Raw genomic sequence first — 17,342 nt, forward strand, 5'->3', positions numbered from 1 at the left:
CACCACAGGAGGAAAATGAGCTTTGGGTGAAGATGGAGTGTACGCTGTGGCCCACAGATTTGTTGTGGAAGTAGGATCTGGCGGAAAGGTAGTGATGCCCGTAGAGTTGCTTCTTGTGGCTTTGGAGCAACTGCATTTCCCGAAACGTACTTCTCGGAGACAAATTGCAGCAGAACCTTTTAGGATTGTGTTATAATGTCTGTGTCCAGTGAACTGTGCGGGTTTTGGATTTCTCTGTACAGGACAACCAATCATGTTTGGGAGGGATGACTTTGTAACGCTATCTGGGGGAGTGTATTAACTGTTGCCAGTTGTATATAATGTGTGTTCTTTGTATGGTTCAGGGAGACCAGGGTTAGTTTGACTCTTAGATGTCATCTAAGCCCCCCTCCCGGTGGTTTTACAATAAACTTGCTTTATGGACAAAAGGCGCAGTTACTAATTTTAGAGGTGGGCCTAATTTGGGTAAAGGGGCGGATCTAAAGGTCCACGCCTACAAAGGTATCACTGTAGTACTAGCTTCAGGGCACACTCTTTGTTCGTCACACAGCAGGAGGACAAGTAGCTTCTCATCCAGATATCCAACCACGTCTGATCATCAAACTGTCAGCAAATGTCCATCTCCCATTGTGGCATGTAGTTGGGTTGGGCGGTTAGGAAATCATCCTGCAGTAATTTATATACTTTACTTATATTGCCTCCCTGAGATTCCTCCTACATGGTGAGTTTGATGGGCTCTAGTTTACGATTTACACCTTGTTTGACTGAGGGGTGTATGACCCAATGACACATTTGGGCGTATTTGAGTCTGTCGTATTCGGTCAGGTGAAACCTCTCCTTGCAGTCTTCAAAAGTGCGGGGCTGACCATTATCAAATAACTACGATTTCATCTGTAGGTCCCCCTCCATAATACAATGGCTAAAGTGTCCGGACACCAGGCCCAGGGGTAAAGGAGGGATTACGAAAAATGGGGGTGAGAGGGCCTATACCTTTTGGGATCCCGTTAAGTCTCAGAACCCAATTCCATATCTTTACAGTCAATTTTGTGGAAGAAAGCAGCGCTGGCCAGAATGTATGTGTTGAGTGAGGAATGTGTGGCTGGGAGTGAAGAGGAAGAGGAATCTCAGCTTGCTCAATGCTAACCCATTTTGGAGCATTGTTGGAGTCGTCCCAGCTGAGCCGCTGCGTAATATTTACGCAGGTTTAGAACCCCAAAGCCTCCCAGGCGCGTACTGCCCATCATAACTTTTGGGAAAGTTATGATGGCTCACTTCTGCCTCACCAAATAAACTGGAGCATCTTCCGTTGTAGGTGGAGAAGGGGACTTTGTGGCATCACTACCACTAGGGCGGCACAGAAATATAGGAATTGTGGTAGGAGGTTCATCTTGCAGGCCGTCACATGATCCATTCGTGAAATTTCTTGGGATGACCATCTTTCTATATCCGTTTCTAATTCTTTAAATAGGGACGGAAAATTTACTGCATAGAGCTTCTCTGGAAAGGCCCCAATACAAACTCCTAAGTATTCAATGGACTCATGATTCCATTTAATTGGGCAGAGCGGCGGTAAAGAGTGAATGTCAATGGCAGTCAACCCCACCTGCAGGGACGCTGATTTATGATAGTTAATTTCAAAGCCTGCCATCTTTCTAAAAGACATTAGTTCTAGAAGGGGTGAGCATTGGTCAAGGTAAGTAACACGTTGTCAGCGTTGAGGGATATTTTGTGGTGCATCAAGCCAATTAGTACACCCTCGATAGAGGGGTTGTTTAGTATCTTTTGGGGTAAGGGTTCCATTATCAAGGCAAACAATAGGGGGGACAAGGGGCAGCACTGCCTAGTGCCACAAGTAAGCGGGCTAGGGACTGTATAGCCACGATTAACCCACAATGAGGTTTTCGGGCACTATAAATAGCTAAGATCATTTTACGGAACATGGGTCCAAATTGAAAGGCCTCAAGAGTGGCTTGCATGAAGGCCCAATCAACTTTATCAAATGCTTTTGTTGCATCTAAAGCTAAGACTGCCAACTTGCATTGATTTCGGGAGGCTACCTCTACCAGGTATAGCACCCGGCAAATATTATCCACTATTGTCCTGCCTAGAATAAATCCTGTTTGATCTGGATCAATGCGTTGGGGAAGGACCCGGGATAATCGATTGGGTAGGACTTTGGAATATATATATGTGTCAAGGTTGATCAAAGAGATTGGCCTGTACGAGGCACAGTATGTAGGGTCCTTTTCCGGTTTTATAAATAGGATTGTTGTTGAAATTTGCATAGGGGATGGGGTTCGTAGAACCCATCTGTCTCAAAGAGTTAAACAGGGTAGTAAGTGGGGGGGCACAAGTTGGGCCTGATAGATTTTATAGAACCTGGTAGTGAAACCATCAGGGCCAGGGTGGCTCTATTTTTCAATGATTTAATTAAAGACTCTACCTCTTCTGGAGATATCGGGGATTCCAAGGCCTCATATTCTGCTTCAAGAAGATGAGGAAGGGAGCCCTCTCGTATATAAAGTGCCTGCTCAGCCAGGTTTCCGGGCGATGCTTACAGTTTTGGTCAGGTGGGCTGCGGCCAGATGGAGTTTTGAAGTTTTGAATCCTCTCCATATTGCACCCTGCCTCAGTGGTCTTGAAGCCCTTCTATAAAGTTGTGTCATCTGGCGATCACTAGTTTCCTGACCAACAATCTGTTAGCCTTATTACCCTTGGCATAGTATCCCTGTCTAGTGGCTAATGGGGACTGGGCTGTTTCTTTAGCATATAGGGCTTTCACTTTATACAAGCCACCTATGCAGACCGATGGTTCTTCGGGGACCAACTTTTTTTTGTTTTCCCTTCCAGTTGGGAGCGTTTTTCCTGTTTTTGCTTTTGGTAGGCTGCTGCGTGCGTTATAAGTTCATGCCTAATGACTGCTTTCGTAGCTTCCCAAGTAGTTGCTGTTGACGTGAGGTAGGCAGGATTTTAAGGAAGGAAATAATTGCGTATTTGATCTTCCCATTGATTGCTTCCTCCCAAAAATTCCACATATTTGATAAACTCCCATAGCAAATGCAAATCTGGAGGAGGGAGAAGAACGAGAAGACCCCACCTTCACCAGAAAACTGTTGGAGGACTGTTTGTCCAAAGTGAGCATCCTGCCCCGATAGGGATCCAGCCAGAAATCCAGCCAGAAATCCTTGACAAACAGTCCACGTAGCTGCATGACATAAACCCAAGACAGGCACTACACCCTCTCTGCAAAGCAGAGGTGGAAGCCAGGCCTCAAGTTGTATGAGCCTCGAGCCCCTCAACCACACCCTGCCAAGTCAAGATGCTATGATGTGGATGGTCTTGGTGATCTGTACAATCACAGCCCTGCCATAATAAGCTGCAGCATAGACTACAAATAACTGGCCATCTTTCCTGACATCCTTCACCTGAAAGACTTTATAGGTGAAAGCATGCACCAGGTCCAGATAATGAAATCGCTACTCTGGCTTAGAAGGGTGAGGTGAAGGAAAAATACAGGCAACGGATCTCCTGAGAGAGACGCAAGGCTCACGTTAGGACGGAAACACTGTCTCCTTCTCAACGTGTACTTCTTAAAAAATACCAAGTAGGGAGTCTTCACAGAAAAAACCTAGAGCTCACTAACCGTCTTGCAGAAGTGATGGCCAACAGGAAAATCTTCTTAAGGCTGAACACCCTTAATGAACATAAATACAGGGGAATAAATGGAGCTACCATACGAAAAGTCAACATTAAATTGCAGTTCCACACAGGAACAACAAACTAGCGTTGAGAAAAACGGATTGCACAAACCACCCTGGAACTGATGAACCAATGGCGATTGTGAAAAAAGATCCTAGCTCAGTGGTCATCTTTAAGACCAAAATGGCAGCGAGGTACCCCTGTTCTGATCCATTCTGCAGGGCCACCCAGCCCAACAAATAGAATAGCCACAACAGAAGAAGTAGGTCAGATGTCCCAACAAGCTAATAAATGTTACCACCTGCAGGCATAAATGGACTTGGTAGCCAGACTTTGGGCAGAACGGAGTACATCCAGGACGTCATGCAATACATTCTGCTCCTTATATCTCAGCCAAGCATGAAAGTACAGGCTGTTAAGGTTTGGATGAGTGGGAGCGCAGGTCCACCCTCAATGGAAGGAGCCAGGGAGGACACATGGACATGTCCACAAGCTGGGTACAATGTCCTCCAGGTTCAGTCTGGAGTTATCAGAATTAACACGGACACGCACAGCAGCAGTCTCCTAACAACTAGAAGAATGATAGGAATGCGTATAGGCAAACAACGTTCCAGTTATAAATGCCATATCGTATCAGTCAACCATCAATGGGTTTCTCAGAGATCCCTGCCAAGGAAACTATCTGGAGCAGAACAACTTACACTTCCTGTTCATACTGGAACTAGTAGTTTAACTTGAAGAGTCCCATGAATCATAAAGATCTCCAGATATTACTGGCAGAACTCCAGTCATGGGAGAACATTGTTTGCCTTCTCAGAGCATGCACTGTCTTAGTAAAATGGGCCGTCATCACAGATATTTAGGGCCTCATTACACGGTAGGCGGTAAGGGTTTACCGGTACTGGTAAATCCTACCGCCTTACTACGAGGTCCCTTTGCGGGTTGGAGAATTTAACGCCTGCTTTTTGCAGGCATTAAAAATCCAATCCGCAAAGGGACCAGGGAGCTAATTACGGTACCGCAATTTGCGGTACCGTAATTAGTGCCTTCCCCATTCCCATTATGCCCTATGGGGCAAAAATGGGAAGGGCAATGGAGGAAGGAGGAATTACCGCCTTCCCAAACTTGGAATAGGGCGGTATTTCCCCTTTCCTCCAAGGCAGTACCGGTAAATTACCGGCATGAACCATCTAACAGCCCGCAGTTCAAGCTAACTGATGTGCTCGTGGGCTTCTGTTGAGAACCATCAGTTCCGACAGGTGAGTGCCCCAGTCTTTTAGGGAAGCATCTATGACTATGGTCATTTGAGGCCAGAGCTGCCAAAGCAACACCCTCTCAGCAGGTTCCATCAGGGCCCATCACATGAGATCTCAACAAACTCACTCTGAAACTCGTAGTGTGTCTGACATGTTGTCATGGAACTGAGACAACCAACACTGAAGTAGCCACTGGAGCGACCACATGCGAACCCAGGCCTCTGGCATCAGGATGCTGGAGGCTATGAGACCCAGCACACACAGAAAGGCGGAGGCGATGAGAAGCTGCTGGGACTGAAAAAACATTGGGCCTCATTACGACTCAGGCGGTAAGGGGTTTACGGCGGCGTAAACAGCGCCGACCCTTACCGCCTGATTCCGAGGTCCCTTAGCGCCATGGAGGTTTTAACACCTGCTTTCAGCAGGTGTTAAAATCCATGGCGCTAAGGGACCTTGATGTAATTACGCCACCGTAATTTACGGTGGCGTAATTAACGCCTTCCCCACTCCCATTATGCCCTATGGGGCAAAAATAGGAATGGGGAAGGGTAAATGGGGATTGGGGTCTTACCGCCCCGCCAACCTCGGAATGGGGCGGTAAGTCCGCCAACCACCATGGCGTAAACGTAGTTTACGCCATGGTGGTAAAGGTACGACCCAGGCGGTAACTTACCGCCTGGGTCGTAATGAGGCCCATTGACTATCTGGAGATTTCAGTGGGGGGGGGGGGGGTAGATGGTAGAGAGAGTTTGATTTGTATTTATTTATTTTTGCATTTGTAAAGTGCCTGAGCCTGCGGGCATCAAGGCGCTGTTACAGGACCAGTTACACAAAATGGAGAAACTTCGAGGAAGTACATTGCCCACATAGTTAAAATACATACTTTCTGTGATCTGTGTCCTCAGTGTTTTTAGGCAAATAAACACATTTTAGGGCTTTTCGCAAGGCCAAGTAAGATCTCTTGCTCTTAGAGCTGGTGGGAGTTTCAGTGACTCGCTGACACTGTAGGGAAGCTAGATCCACCTCTCCTAGCTCTTTTAAATTTTGGTAGAGCAAGGCGGTGGACGTGGGCTGACCTTACCGGTCTGATGGCGTTAGTTCTCAAATTATTTTGATCCAGGTACTCTGATGCAGAGTTCGAAAGGCATTTGTGAGTGATAGTGAGCGTTTTGAAAATAATAGGTTCGTGAATATGCAGCCAGTGAGCCTCCCTTCTTGCTAGCGTAGTGCATTGTTTTATATTGCCCGCAATTTTCAAATGTTCTGTTTAGAAGTGCATGCAAGATGGCGTTGCAGTAATCAAGCCTTGCACCGATGACCACTCGAGCGATGGTGAGGCAACTTGTGGGTGTGAGGAATTGTCTGGCCGCATTGATAAGCTTGGAAGTGTAAGCGGCTGAAGAGATGATCACATTCACTTGTTTGGAGAGGGAGTCATCCAAGCGAAAGCAGAGCGTTTTCACTGATGTTGAAAGAGGGGTCTGTATCCCATCAATCGTGAAGGATGTGAATGGAACAAGTTACTTGCCTGTTACTGTTGTTCTCCAGCATGGGTCTGGCATGGATTCACATGCTCATGAATATTCCCCGTCGTCAGGCCGGGAATCCTCGGTATAGAAAAAATCATTATCAGTTTCGTTTCTGATCTGTCTTTCTCAGTAGTAACCAATCACTGGTCTCTGGGTCATACTGCCCCCCAGCCAATGACTGCCCTCTCCCTAAGCCCCGCCTCTGGCAGCCATCTTCAGATTTGGTAGCACGTAAAATGGCAGTATGACCAAGTGAAGAGCCGCAGAGGGGTAGGTGGGAGGGTTCGCATGTGAATTCATGCCAGACCCATGCTGGAGAACAACAGTTACAGGTAAGTAACTTGTTCCTTCTTCAGCATGGGGTCTGGCATGGATTCACATGCTCATGAATATAAGAATACATAGCAGTATACACATGCACAACCACGGGAGGTGGCAATAGGCTCAACATTAAGCAATACAAAAACTCAACATTAAGCATCTCTTACCTCCTCACCAGGCTCACCTTAAGCGAACAGGTTGCCCAGCACTGCTTGGCCGACCCTGGACTCCTCCCTGGAGTCCTGATCGACGCAGTAGAATCTTGTGAAGGTGTGTGTCGACCTCCACGTAGCAGCCCTGCAGAGGTCGAGCAGGGGCACTCCAGACAGGAACCTGTGGTAGCAGCGATCGCTCTGGTCGAGTGGGCTCTCGGACGGCCGAGCAGCGGTCGGTTTGCCAACCGGTGACAGTGCATGATGCAGCCGGAGAGCCATCTGGAAATGGAAGTCTTCGAGAGAGCCTTCCCTTGATTCACAGGTCCAAAGTTTACAAACAGCTGTGATGTCTTCCGAAAACTCTTCGTGCGGTCCACGTAGAACTTCAGCGCTCTAGCTACGTCCAGCGAGTGCAGAGTCCTTTCAGCCGGCGACGAAGGAGACGGGAAGAAAACTGGCAACACCAAGGGTTCGTTGAGATGGAAGTCCGAAGGCACCTTAGGCATGAAGGAGGGGTGCGTCCTCAGCACCACCCTCGTGTCGTGAAACGTCAAGTATGGTGGCTTGCAAGATAGGGCCTGGATCTCTCCCACTCGTCGTGCGGAGGCGATGGCCACGAGAAACGCTGTCTTCCATGACAGAAACTTCAACAGTGCCGAATGCATAGGCTCAAACGGGGCCCCCATGAGCCTGGTCAGCACCACGTTGAGCTCCCACGCCGGGGCAGGGGCCTTCACCGGCGGGAATGATCGGAACAATCCTTTCATTAATTCCTTCACCAGTCGATGAGACCACAAGGACGCCCATCCCGTAGCTCTGGTGTATCGTGAGATGGCGGACAGATGTATCTTGATGGAAGCGTGAGCTAGTCCAGCCTTGGCCAATGACAGTAGGTACGGCAATACTTGAGGGGCCGTAATCCGCAGAGGGTTAATCTTCTGTGCACGGCACTAGACAGAGAACCTCTTCCATTTATGTCTGTAGCACCTGAGAGTTGAGGACGCCCTGGCCTTTGAAAGAACCTCTCTGCAGTTGGCCGGGATGTCGTACGCTCCAAACTCTAGTGCTGCAGGAGCCAGTCCTGCAAGTTCAGCGACTCTGGGTTGTGGAGAAGAATGGCGCCTCCTTCTCTGGAGAGAAGATCTGCATCCGTCGGCAGCTTGACTGGTGTGGACGTTGACAAGTCCAGAAGGTCCGGGAACCAGATCTGTCTCGGCCACGCCGGTACGACGAGGATCATCCTGCACCGGGACCTCTTGAGCTGGTTGATGAGCCGGAGCAGCAACGGCAACGGAGGGAACGCATAAAGAAATAGGCCGTCCCAGGGGAACGAGAAAGCATCGCCCATGCTCCTCGGCTGGGGGAACCTGCTGGTGAACCTCCGGCACTTGGAGTTCGTCGCTGTCGCGAAGAGATCCATCTGGTGTTTGCCCCATCGTCGGAAGAGACGATTCACTTGATCCTGGCGTAGTTCCCACTCGTGGCACGAGCGCAGCTCTCTGCTGAGTGAGTCGGCGATGTTGTTTTTTATTCCTACCAGATGAAAAGGCACCAGAAACATCCCTTGGGCGACGGCCCAATGCCACAGATCCTGGGCTTCCTTGGATAGGGCAGGGGATCTGGTTCCGCCCTGCTTCCGGATGTAGAACATCGTGGTGGTGTTGTCTGTGAGGATCCTCACCACCTTGCCCTTGAGGGACGGAAGAAAAGACCTGAGGGCCCAGAACACTGCGCAGAGCTCCAAGATGTTGATGTGGAGTGACTTCTCCTCCGGGAGCCAAAGGCCTCTCGCGTGAAGATCTCCGGAGCGCGCTACCCAACCTTCCAGGGAGGCATCCGTCGTCACCGTCACCTGGTGAGCTGGGGTCTGAAAGTCCATGCAGGCCGACAGATGAGAGCGGGTACCCCACCACCGGATTGCCTGACAGAACGTCTCGTTGAGAGGGATCCTGTCCTCGAAGCTGCCCATCGACTGGACCCAGCGGACGTCGAGGAACTCTTGTAAGGGGCGCATCCAAAGCCTGCAAAGGCGCACCAGATAAATGCAGGAGGACATCATCCCGAGGAGGGACTTGATACATCTTACCCTGGCCATGTCAGTGGCCAGCAGACGCTGCACCTTGCCCAGGATGGTCCTGGTCCATTCCTCTGACGGCGAGGCCAGCCGTGCCACTGTGTCGAGCTTGGCTCCCAGAAACAGGGCGACTTGAGACGGAACCAGGTGGGATTTTGGAAAGTTGATGGAGAACCCCAGGTCCATGAGCAGCTGGACGGTCTTCGCAGTGTGCTCCACGGCGAGCTCCCTTGTCCTTGCCCGGATGAGCCAGTCGTCCAGGTAGGGGTAGACGTGGATCCCCTGTAGGCGCAGTCGCGCCGCCACCGGTGCGAGGCACTTGGTGAACACCCTGGGTGCCGACTTCAATCCGAAAGGGAGGGCCTTGAACTGGTAGTGCCGCCCTTGGACCACAAACCTGAGGAACCTTCGGTGTCTTTTTAGAATGGGGATGTGGAAGAACGCATCCTCCAAGTCCAACGACGACAGGAAATCGCCCTACTCCAGCTGTCCCAGAACGTGCTGGAGGGTGACCATCCGGGACTTCTGTGCCTTGATGTACTTTTTCAGTCGTCGCAGGTCCAGGATGAGGCGCCATCCTCCCGTCTTCTTTTTTACAAGGAAGTACCTTGAGTAAACTCCAGATCCCCGAAGCCTCTTTGGGACGAGCTCGATGGCACCTTTCTTGAGCATCGCCCTTACTTCCAACAGTAGTTGAGGGACATGATTTTCCTTCCTGGCCATGGGTGACGAACCTCGCCAGCCGGCCTCCCACTGGGGTGCTTCGGCGGGGGCCCGACCCCACGGTCGGTTCAATCTTGTTTGGAGACCGCCTTGCCTTCTTGACCTCCCTGTCGACGACGACGGGCACCACCTGACTTGCCGCATCCCCTGTAGGCTTCCTGGGACGAAGATCTTGCCGCTTGGCGGTACGTGGAGGAGCCACTGCCGGATCCCTTGGAGGCACCTTGTCTGCCTCCAGAGCTTCGAAAGGACGGCCGTCGTCGTTGGAGCACTCCCAGTGCCCGGGCCGTCTCCGTGTCTGTCTTGATGGCCTGAAGGGACTCATCAACCGCCTTCCCAAACAGGTTGTTCCCGTCAAAGGGCATGTCCAAAACCTTGGTTTGTACGTCCTGGCGGAAATCCGTCACTTTGAGCCATCCTCGTCGTCTCAGGCAAACGCCGTTGCCCAACTGACGGAAACTGGTGTCAGCGATGTCCGTTGCCAACGTGATGGCGTGGTCCGAAGCAATCTCACCTTCCTGTAAGATTTCAAGGGCCTCAGCCCTTTTGGCGTCCGGAAGGAAGTCCAACAGAGGGGCGATTTTGAACCACAACTCCCTGTCGTAGCGGGCTACGATAGCCAGGGCCTTGGCCGCCTTGATAGTCGTTGCTGCGGATGAGATGACCCGTCGTCCCATCGTGTCCAGCTTCCTGCCCTCCCCGTCCGGCGGGGAAGTTGATGTCGAAGCAGATGCCCTCCAGCTTTCTCCTTTGCCGCCACCGAGACAACCGAATCCGGGGTAGGTTGCGCCCGAAGGCACAAGGGGGCAGTGTCGGGGACCCGGTACTTCTTCTGGTACCGGTCCCTCTTTGCCAGCGCTGTGGCAGGATTCTTGAGGAGGGCGAGCCCCTCATCCCAGATGTCATCAAGAAGTGGTACGGCAAGGACCGTCTTCCTTTTAGCCTTGCGCCGTTGGTAAAGGAACCCTTCCTTCTTCCTCTCTTCTGGGCAGAGCTGGAAGAGCTCGGAGGCCCTGGAAATCATGGCATGGAAGGATCCAATCTCGTCGGGCGGGGATGCCCGAGCAGGGGGCGACGGGGGACACGTCCCGTCGTCGCCTCTGTCGTCATCTGTACCCGTCGTAGCCGTGTATGTGCCTGTATCATTCCCGTGGGTAGTAGACCGGGGGGAAGGCAGAACAGGCCGCAGAGGTGGGAGAGGTGGCGTAGGATGCGTCCTCCTCTTCTTATGCGGTGGACTTTCCGAAGGTCCCGGCTCCGGTTCCCCCGTCGGGCCTGGCTCAGGTACCTCTGTCGGGGGGAGGGGCAACCTTGTCCTTATCTCCGAGCATAAGGACTGAATCGCTGACAAAATGGCCGCCGAAGTGAACGCCGGGCGCGAGGGCTCTTGAGGAACCTCGTCGGTGACACCGTCGCTCTCGTCGTCGCCCTCGTCGGGATCCCTCCCGATGGGCTGGGCCTCCTCTACAACTTCGATGAGCTCTTCTTCAGAGGGCGTGTCCGTATCCACGATGGCCACCTGCCCCTCCCCCTCCTTTTCCAACGAGGACTTTGTGGGGGTCTTTTCAATGGGCCTGAAAGACGACTCCCTCTGCGGTGGCAGGGAGACTCTGGATCCTGAGGTCGCCTTCACTGGCGTAGCCTCCACAGGCTGAGCCAGGGCCGTTGCGACATCCTCAATCGAGGTCTTAGCAGGGTGAATTAAGGTCATCGTCACCTTTTGTACGCCTGGGGCCTTCACCTTGGGGGGAGGGTCCGAGCCTCGCTCCCCCTCTGCCGGAATCTTCGAGATCGACCGGGGCCTCTCCAGAAGCTTCGCCGGGTTCTCGGACTTCCTCTTACCCAAGCCAGAGCGTTGGCTCGTGGTTGATGGCGCTGGGGAGGATGTGCCCTGCCTGGCAGCCAAGGAGCCCGACCGTTCGGGGCTCCCGGTGCCCACGGACTCGCGGTGCTTGGCCTTTTGTTGGGCCCCTGTCGCCGGGGCGCCCTCACAGGACTTAGAAGACCGCTCGGACTTCTTTTTCTTCTTCTCGCTTGATGGGCTCTTCCCTTCCAGCCAGTTGGCGAGATGGAGGTGGCGATCCTTCATGGTCGCTCCGACATGTTCCAACAAAACGCACAGTCCTTCTCCGTGTGCGTCTTGTCCTCATGGAGACAGTAGGGGCATAACGAATGCTCGTCCTCCTTGAAAACATTCGGAAGCTGGCATCCAGGGCAGGTCCTGAACAGCTTCCGGGGCGTCGAGCTTCCTTTCTCCTGGGCCAGGTCCGGGGTAGGCCTCGGAACTACTGGAATCCTCCAAAAGCGTAACTTGACAAAATCTTCACCCTTGAGGGGCGTAGAAAACTCCGAAACGGATCCCCATTGATCAGATGTAGAAATGGTGGAGCTTGAGGCTCTATTTAACCGAAAAATGAGAAAAAATCCCCTGAAAAAGCGTGAAAACGCAGCAAAAGCACGAGAGCTACAGCACGAGGACTCCCAACACTTGAACGTGCGGTAAAAATCTGAGGATGGCTGCCAGGGGCGGGGCTTAGGGAGAGGGCAGTCATTGGCTGGGGGCAGTATGACCCAGAGACCAGTGATTGGTTACTACTGAGAAAGACAGATCAGAAACGAAACTGATACTGATTTTTTCTATACCGAGGATTCCCAGCCTGACGACAGGGAATATTCATGAGCATGTGAATCCATGCCAGACCCCATGCTGGAGAATGGGAGTTTAGCTTCTTCAGCATTGCTGGTGATCCCACCAGCAAGATCTCTGTCTTTTTGTTAAGGCATAAATGGTTCATGGTTCATGGCCATACAGGCCTGCATTGTGGAGATTTTGTTGATAGTGAAGTAGTCATTGTCATAGGGGCCGGACGAGGGGAGGAGGATTTGCATGTCATCAGCAGTTAGTGTAGGGTATGCTGATGGTGTCCAGGAGGTCGAAGAGGTGTTTGGTAAATATGTTATAGAGGGTGGGAGAGACACATGATCCTTGCGGCACTAGAGGTTTCAGAGAAAACTTTTATGGATCTTCCTTCAAGAAATGAGGCAACTCACGTCACAGCTTCCTGGGAGAAGTTGGCAGCCGCCGTCAGGTGGAGACAGAGTTTTATGGTCCACCAGGTCAAAGGCGTCCAAGATCGAGAAGTGCCAGCATTCCCTCGTCTCTGAAATTGTAAAGCTGGTTTTTCAAATGTAACAGTGCTGATTCTGTGCCATGTCCTGGCCGGAAGCCTGATTGGCGCTTTCCCAGGATGTGGTTGGTCTCCAGGAAGTTTTGTATTTAGTTGTAGGCCGCCCTATCAAGGATCTTCAGTAGGAAAGGGACAGTAGTAATAGGACGATAGTTATTGGGTGCTGATGGGTTTAATGTGGGTTTTGTTTAGTAATGGGAGGACCTAGGATTCTTTTAGGCTAGCACGGACCAGGTTTGATGTGAAGGAGGCATTGATGAATCTCGTAATGAACGGTATTAGAGCTTCTGAGCAGTCTTTGATGATGGTCGCTGGGCAGATATCCCCTTTACAGCTTGACGGCTTTATGTTTCTAAGTATATTGGACATTTCTACTGCCGCGACTTCTCCAAAGTGAAATGTCGGGGTGTGCGGAATAGTAGTAAGAGGGGGCGAGGAATATAGCAGTTGTTTTCATAGACGCTTGTTTCATGGATATTTTCTGTTCCAAGGAGTTTATTTTCATCCGCATGGCATTCTGAATGTTCGAGAACCACATCCCATCTTTCTTGATGGTGGTCGGGGCGATGGGGAAGGCAGATGGCGTTTGCAACTCTGAGTATTCGGAAAATGTCTTGGGAGTTTGAACTCCCATTCGTGATTCTAGTGTTGTAGGCAGCAGATTTAGCTGCGATGATGGCCTGGGGCCTTTTTCCAGGTGGCTTCTGCCAGATGTTTTTTGGTATGTAGGGCCAGAAGCTCAGGGGTGAACCAGGAGTTGATGTGTCCTGACAGTTTGGCCCTACTGGGAGCTTGTGGGGCTACTGTGTTCACTGCCTTAGTCCGTGTATTCCGGTATATATCTGCAAGTTCAATCATGTCTGCCGAGTCTAGGTGCTTAGGTAGGAGTGGTGTGAGAAGAGGAGAGATAGTATCTTTAGTCACCTTCCAGGCGCTGCAAGACCATGTGGGAGGCAAGACCGGTGGAGCAGAAGGCAGTTTTGTGGGGGGGGGAAATAAAGGTCAAGATATGATGATCTGACCAATGGAGGGGAAGTTGAAGGAGCTGGTCATCTGACTATTCAGGCCAGCTACCCAATCCAGGGTCCTGTCTTTGTTGTGAGTAGGGGCTGTTAAGCAGTGCTTGAAGCCAATGGCTGAGAGTGTGTTAGCCATTGTGGTGGTGTTAGGGTCCGAAGGGTCTGAGACCTAGTTTAAGATCCCATAGTAGTATGGTTCTCGAGGTAGGCTTAATGTCATCTCCCATAGTATGGAGGAGGTCCTCTTCTGAGGAGGCGGATGGACCAGGTAGGTGATAAATAACATGGATAGTAATGGAGTCTGTGGGGGAGGATGAGAGCTTAACTGAGAGAAACTCACGATTACCCTCCATAGAAATGTTGGAAGGTCTTATTTGGAGGGGAGTCTTTAAAAAGAGTGTGACAAATCGCCTCTAGAGTCAGGCCTGTCGCTTCTGAGGACAGCCAAAGCCATCGGTATTGCTAAAGACAGGGCTGCATCAGAGGTCTGATGGAGCAGTTTCTGTGATGGCAAGCAGTTCCAAGTCTTGGGAGGAGAACAAGTCATTCATTAAGTTGGAGTAGGGTGGGTGGGTGAAGAGAGTGGGAGTAGGGTGGGTGGGGGTAGAGAGAGTGGGATTAGGGAGGGTGGGTGAAAGGCAGCCTGTGGGAGGAATAACAACAAAAAAAACAGATTGCCACTGAAAGTAGCCCAAAAACGCCCATTGGTAGGCAAAATATCCCAACAAGGCAAACCATTATGCAGCTGGGAAACGGAAAGCCGGCCGACTAGCTTCTTATAAAGCTGCTGATTGGAGCAAATCTTGTTAGGGAGCTGCTCATTGGGTAGTACAGCAGAGGAGTTTGAAAAAATAAATGTTAGTGCGTTGGCCATTTCATTCCATGGCATTGATGGTTGCTATCCCAGCCAGATATCCTCAGTACAGAATCCCATTCCCCTCTTCTGTAACATTGGTTTTGACAATTTTGTTCACAAAAACCAAAAATGTGCTACTCCATTGGAACTTGCCGCTCTAAGCTGCGATCTAGCCAGCCTTATTGTAAATGCGCCACTTGTAACACACACCCCTTCATTGTTTAAAACAGCTAAGCAGGACACCGAGTAGCTGTTTTAAACAAAAGCCCTACATTAACTTAACCTGTTAGGGGGCATCATTAGGCCTTATATCACACAACTCTGCCATACCTATAGGCATTGCTTTAAATTGGCAGGCACTTCTAATTTTTCTAATCATTGACTAATGGGTCTTTTTTCGAAACTGAAGTTGAGTAACATTACTCAAATATACAGCGTGGGCAAAATTAAAGCATTATATTAAACGGAGCGCTAGAGCTCCTGCCGACATTGCTGTGATAAGCTATGCTCGTTCCCCCCATCCCCTTGTAGCCCCATCCCATCCAGACACCTTTTAGCCCCGCCCTGCAGGCAAACTGTCATGTCACCTACACTAGTTAACACAAGCATTGGCAATGGCAAACAGTTTGGGCTTTTGTGTAGACATGGGAAAGGCACTTGCCAGGCACAGCTGCAGTATTTCTACCCATTGATATTAGCAGCTGCAAAAATGGTACAAATAGCTGCCCATCTAATAGCAGTGCCAGGCAAATGCCTAATACTTAAAAACAAGCACTGGCAAAGCCAACAGTTTTGGCGTGTATATAACAGGACTTCAGTGCACGACATGCAGTGCTCATAAATCGAGTGGCTGAACACCAACCTGGTGAAGACCTTTTTACTGAGTCATAGTGAGTTATAATGGCAATTAAGTCATTCATCCTCAGAAGACTGCTTTGAAAAAACACTGACACGCTCTTCGAGTGCAAAATTTGATGTCAAGACTTGATTAAAGCGAGCTCAAAGAGTTCCCATGAGGAGGTATTTTGGGTGGGGATGGGGATTACTCACATGCCGAAGAAATGCAGATTTCAAACCATTATTAGAGTGATACAATGAATCTAATTGTTTTAAGTGTTTTATGGCTATGCTGTATAAACCTGTCTCATGCCGCTTTCAGTGAGCTGTATCCTATTACATCCAACAGTATTCCCTACCGAGATCAACTTCATCATCTTTCACTACTTTAACGAGTGACTATCAGCGTTACCTGTCATGATCCAATGCTGCCATTATGCATCATTGCTCTGTAATTTGTAATGCTTTTTGCGCAATGCCAAGTATACACATCCGGTGCTGTGCAAACAGTGTATTTGCAATGGCGGGGAGGGGGAGGCTTGAGATAGACAAATAGAAAGAGGCACTGAGAGGGTTGTGCAAAGCAAAACATGAAGTCAGGTAGAAAGAGTGAAGCACATATAGAAAGTGAATCAAATGGATAACTACACAAATATTGAGGGACACAGAGTGAAATTAATAGAAGTGAGTGGGTAGGCCTGACACGATTTGGACCCTGCCAGGGCTGAGTCACTGCCCATTTCAAACTAGACTGCTGAGCACCTGCACTTCTTTTTTTCCCCATTTCAAGCACTGTGTATAGCGCAGATGACGGACATTAATATTGTCCCTGCCTAATGGAGGCCATTACCACCAGAATTGCCCAATGTTACTATAACACACATTGAAAAGAATCATTAACTTCATTGTCAAATGAGGCCATACCCACTCCTGTCTGAAGGCGTTCATTATCATATGCATAGGCTGCCTAAGGGAGCCAAATCTATGCTACCCAATCAGAGTTATGATCACCTAAGCTGCCTAATGGTGCCCAAGGTGGAGTATGTAAATGTGGTCACTATACGAAAACTCCCCGACATCATTCCATACTGACTGATGGGATCAATGCTATATATCAAGTGGTTGCTAGTACTTCTAATACCTGTAGGGGGCATACTCTTTGTGCAAGGGTGCCTGTGAGTGCAGTATGTGCCTGCCCGTGGTGTAGGCCTGCTGGCTTGTTGTTTTCCATGAACTGGGTTATTCTGTCGAAGAAACAAAAGGGTGCTGGGCAAGGAGGAAGTGAGAGATTGGGGGCAGAGTGGGATTATTTTATTGTGTAATATTTCCTCGGGATCCATACATTGTACTATAATAGTAACCTGGAATCTGAACAATAACTGCCAGTTATGAATGAAGCAGCTCTGTATTTTCATTCTGGGTGACACTGCCAATAAAAAGGGTAGCTATTGGCATTAGAGTTATTCTGCTACTGGGATAAATCAACACATTTCAGAATCCAGGACATTACTTAAGCAATTAGCCCCGAGCAGGGGGGGGGGCATTAGTACTTCAGGTAATGCTCTGGGGCTCATAGTTACAGGCCAGAGCGTAGCACATGCCTTAACGAAGGCCCCGGGGCATTACCTGAAGTGGTAATGCCCCCTGCAAGGGGCTTATTGCTATTAGCACCCTAGCCCGTAAGA

Source organism: Ambystoma mexicanum, chromosome 2q, assembly GCF_040938575.1.
Source record: "Ambystoma mexicanum isolate Mex_15411 chromosome 2q, UKY_AmexF1_1, whole genome shotgun sequence".
NCBI lineage: Eukaryota > Metazoa > Chordata > Amphibia > Caudata > Ambystomatidae > Ambystoma > Ambystoma mexicanum.